A 4,970-nucleotide genomic window follows, 5' to 3' on the forward strand; every position below is an offset into this window, starting at 1 on the left:
TTACATATTTGGGATGATGGGGTGGTGCAGTTAAGAGAGGGTTTGGAGTTGTAGCTAGGATTGGGTGTTATAGGATTTTGCTCCTTCTTTGGTCATAATAGCAATAAAGGAGTGAGATGACTTAAGTACCTTGTGTGGTGTTGGGGGGTGACTTTTTGTTAAAGGGACTATAAATTAAAGTAATAAAGAGTGAAATGGAGGTTCCTAATATAGCATCTTCCAAAGCATATGCCCTTGCACACCCTCCTATGTTCCACATATGACAGGCACCTTTCGATTTTCCCCCTCACGTGTCTTCTTTTTTGCTACCCTTGGGATTTATTATAGCCGTGATCAAAATTCTCCATCTAAAAGTGGCTTGAAAAAGAGTGATATCTCCTCACTGCTCACTCAATTTCAGAAGGGGAAGTAGCAAATGTGGTTTTTGTTATTAGGAGGTCTTTGAATTGAAGCAGCAGGAGAACTATGGGCTAACAAAATCGACCCACTATTTTTATATCATGCTTCTGATTGGATCACCACTCACTGGATATTTGGTTTTGAAATCTTCAATTTCTGACTACAAAATGCAAATACAGTTTCCAGAGAAATGACTTCATTCTTGGAGGGCTGGATGGGTTGGCTGATTCATCTAGAAATACACACACAGTAAGATGGCTTATTTCATTTCATTATTTTATTTCTTTTTTCTATTGTTTTGTGTTAATTTTTCATTTGCTTAATGGAAGTGAAAGCCCAAAAGAAAAGTGACTTTCACATTTACTATTATTTATTTTGTTAATTGCTGTTTAATAAATATTAATTTGTGGTAGACAATTTTATGGAGGACAGTGAGACTTTTGAAAGGTTGATTATTTTTACCATGTATCTGAATACAAATGTGCAAAATAGCTTGTAAAAGTCACACATTTCCCCCTTTTAAAATCTTAATATGCTTGATATATCTTTTTTCATTTTTATCATAATTTAATATGCTTCCTATATATAACTTCGCACTTTCCCCCTTTCCCTAACTAAAAATAGAAAAAACAACTACTTTTCTTACTGAAGAGAAAAACAACTATTGATATGTTTATATAGGGATTTTGGACCTTTACACGAGATTTTTTTTATTATGTTTAGTTACTTTTAACCATGATTTTGTTATGAAATATGAACGTATTCATAAGCCTCAATTAATTAATTTAATTAGTAGCATTAAATTTCTTTTAAATTATTTTCTTTTTTCAAATTTATTCCTAATATTAATGAGATACACTTTTACTTTTTTTCAAATATTACTAATAGTTTTATTGTTTTTTATCACATGTGTTTTTCAATCTATTGTATGTGACTGTTATCGGTCTAATAAAATTTTAGATACGAACAAAATCAAACACAAATTATTGTGCTAATTTGCTAAATAATTTCCTTTAAATTAGATTGTTAACAAAAATTTTGCTAAATAATTTCCTTTAAATTAGATTGTTAACAAAAATTTGTTTCACAAAAATTGTTGTTGGTCAAAATGCTCTTTTATTCGATTTCTTAAATAAGATCTCAAAATCAAAAGAAAAATTCTAAAAAAATAATCAACCACTAAATTAGACGTATGTAAAATTAGGAGATAGTTTACCAATGCTATGGTAAAAATAAACACACACCAACCATTGTAAATTTGTTTGGCATGCGATGAGTAAGGTGTAGTTAAGCTGAGAGACATATGCTAGGGCCGTGTGCCTCTGAATATTTTACCATTAATTTGGGCAGATATATTTCGCTTTAAGCCGTTCTGAGTCAGACTTTTAGCTATTCTTATTGTCAGAGATTTCACATTCTTAGTGACAACAGCATTATCATCATTATTATTTGCGTTGCCCTCTTTTAGTTCAAAAGTTTGATAGTTTATTTACTTGCGTAATGTTTCCCTTCGCTAGAGAATTTGGTCTTTTGAAGAGCATTTTGAGACCAGTCTTTTTATGTAATTAATTTGGGGGTTAAAATAGATATCCTCACGGCAAGTTTTAGAAGATGAAAAACATCTTTTGAAGAAAGTTTATCGGTGTAAGGGTGTATTGATTCATAAATTTTAGTGATCACAATTATTTTACATCAAATTAATATTTAATACTTTTATGAAAAATACTAAAAGTGTCCTTATAATACAGAAGAATCAAGAGTAAAAAGCTTTTATGAAAAAAAATATTGTCAATGCATCTCATCGATTGGAATTTCTAATATATACTGACACCTTACAAGTTTTACATAATTATTTAATCATAATTTATAATATATAATAAATTTATTAATTTTTAAAATAATAATCTTAAAATAATTCAAATACATGAAATTTTAACTTAACAAAAAATATTTATAATTTTTTAACTATGGCGCTCGATAACGCATCCTTATCTTTGTTTATGCACTTTAGAGACATCTATGGTAATTTAGAATAACTTTTTATTAATCATAAATCAGTACCTGATTTGCAACAAACGAATAACAGTATAACACCCATAGAGCATTAAGCTAGTCTCATTTTTTGTTTCCCAACTATTGCCTTTTTTACCTTCATTTTGTTGGTTCCATTCATCGAGGTAAAGAAAGGGGAGAAGAAAAAGATGTTTTGAACAATGATGGAATTTTTCGTAAATCAAAAACAGTTTTTTCAAAAAGAAACACAATAGTAGGAATTGGGAAAAAGCATATGCGCCGGTTAGCATCAGTGGATGCGTTGAACAACCAAAAGAGAAGAATATTATTTGATGCCAAAGTGAAACAGAATGATTCTTCTATCTGAATTGCTGTTGGATTTTTCTTTTTCTAGTTTTGGGATCCGATTGATAGGAAAAGTAGTTTGAAAGCATAGAATATCTTGGAAATGAGGGCCTAGACATCCCACCAATGTAGTCAGTGGGAGACATCATGGACAAAATTATAAGGTTTCTATTGTTGTTTGCTATGCAGAATAAAAATGTAACTATGACAAGTGAATGCCGCAGAAAATATTTCTTCTGTAATGTTTTGATTGAAATAAGTTTGACAATTATTTGATTTTGACTTGTTAGTCAAATAAATTAATTAGGTACATTAAGCGTTACGGAGGAAACCAACAAGTTCAAATGGTGTATAAGACTTGGTCAGTGACAGCGTTATTCAGTAATCACCAACAATGTTAGGAAGTTGTAATTTATGGTTCAGCTTGGTTAGGCCTCCTTTTGATCAGTATTTCCCTCTTTGCAACTGCCTAGGTTTCAGATGATTGCTTGGGTTAACTCTTATTTTTGTATTATTTGTTTCTCTTCCAAAGATGCTAATGAAAATTTATCTATCTTTGGCAACAATTATGTGTTTTTTATTTCATGCGTATAGTTTACAATCGTATTAGGTGCTTTTAAAGTGGGTCGGGGCAATGCAGACCTATACGAGGTATTTCTAAATTCTAATTGCATGCTCTCCGTTACTAGTGGGACGGTCAGTTGGTCACGTGGCACTATGGAAGTAACATTTTTTATTTTGTGTGTTCCTTTTCTCTAGATTTAGTTAATTGTTTCCATAGAGAAAAAAATAATGAATTTATTGATAGTATAAAAAGTTTTATGTTTTCGATTAATCTGAAATCATAGTTAACATGATTTTTAAGAAATCATATTTTTAGGACTTGACTTTTCATTTTTGTTTCTTATTTTTTAGTTAAGAATTCAAGTTGAGTCAATTTGACTATTATATTGATTTCTTTTAAATGTTATTTTATTATGATGATTACGAGACAATCATTATAGTTACTGAATGAAATATTATGCGAGATGAATCAATATCTAAAAAAATAAATGCAATGATGTTTTAACTGGATAATGGGCTGAAGGGTCACTGACACATACATCGAAGTATATGGAATGAAGGTAAAACACTATTCTGTTCTTGTTTGTTGCACAACAACTAAATGATTCACGTACAACAATTACCTATAATGTTACATTGACAACCATTGAAGAAACACATTTTCCAGTCCCACATCTTCAATCAATGTTTTGTACTCCATCACATGTTCATCAACCTTATGGCTAGATTCGAAAGTCAGTCAATGCAACTAACCCTAAATGGATGATCAATTTATTTGGTGTTGATTTAAATACACCAAATTTTGTAGCATCATATTTAGCTTCTTTGTAGTTCGATGCACCATATTCGTTTGGAGAGCAAAGATAAAGTTCTTTAGCTGTAGCAACCCACAATGAAAATTCTGAGACAAAACAACAACATCATCATCATGAGGAAGAACTCGTGATATAAGAGAAAAGAAATTCGCGATCTAATCGACATCCACCGTCCTATAAGACTGATCATCGTCTTGGTCATTAAAGTATAAAATATAATGATAATGAGATCAACTATGTTTAAGTACCCTTCTAATGTAGTTTTCAAAATTATGTTAAAGTGGTCATGTCATGTTATATTATGTTTAAGTGGTCATGTTATGCAATTTATAAAATTGATAACTCACAATTTTAAATTTAAAATCTGAAAGTAATAATAGACGTTTGGTGCATCGTGTAACAAAGTAAAATAACATTCAAAATTGATAACACTTTGCAATTTATCCAAACCTCTGAAAAAATAATGGATGTTTCACTGACAAAACTAACATTGAATTGACAACTCACAATTTAAATTTAAAGTCTGAAAATAGTAATGGACTGGTACACTAGGTAATAGGATAAAATCACAATCAAAATTGACAACATTATGTACTATATCAATAAAAGCGAAATTAGAATAATGACATGTCTCAATCAACATTGGATTCCATACAAGTCTTTATCAAAAAGACAATTCTAACCTTATGAGAATTCAATATACATCAATGGGGCAAATATTCAAACAACTATAAACAACACCAAACACCCTTAATACAACCACACATTTCCACACAATATACCTTCACAAACGAAACTCAATCTCAATATTATGGCATTCTTGGGAAAAACAAG

The 4,970-nt window shown here is 30.3% G+C and overlaps 1 long non-coding RNA gene across 1 annotated transcript; it reads left to right on the forward strand.

Moving 5' to 3' along the window:
- Positions 1-3,337, forward strand: LOC114381474. The gene is made up of 2 exons (XR_003660058.1): positions 1-648; positions 3,065-3,337. It is a non-coding gene; the product is annotated as an uncharacterized LOC114381474 (long non-coding RNA).
- The last annotated feature ends 1,633 nt before the right edge of the window (positions 3,338-4,970 follow it).

The sequence above is a fragment of the Glycine soja genome, chromosome 13 (assembly GCF_004193775.1).
Source record: "Glycine soja cultivar W05 chromosome 13, ASM419377v2, whole genome shotgun sequence".
Lineage (NCBI taxonomy): Eukaryota > Viridiplantae > Streptophyta > Magnoliopsida > Fabales > Fabaceae > Glycine > Glycine soja.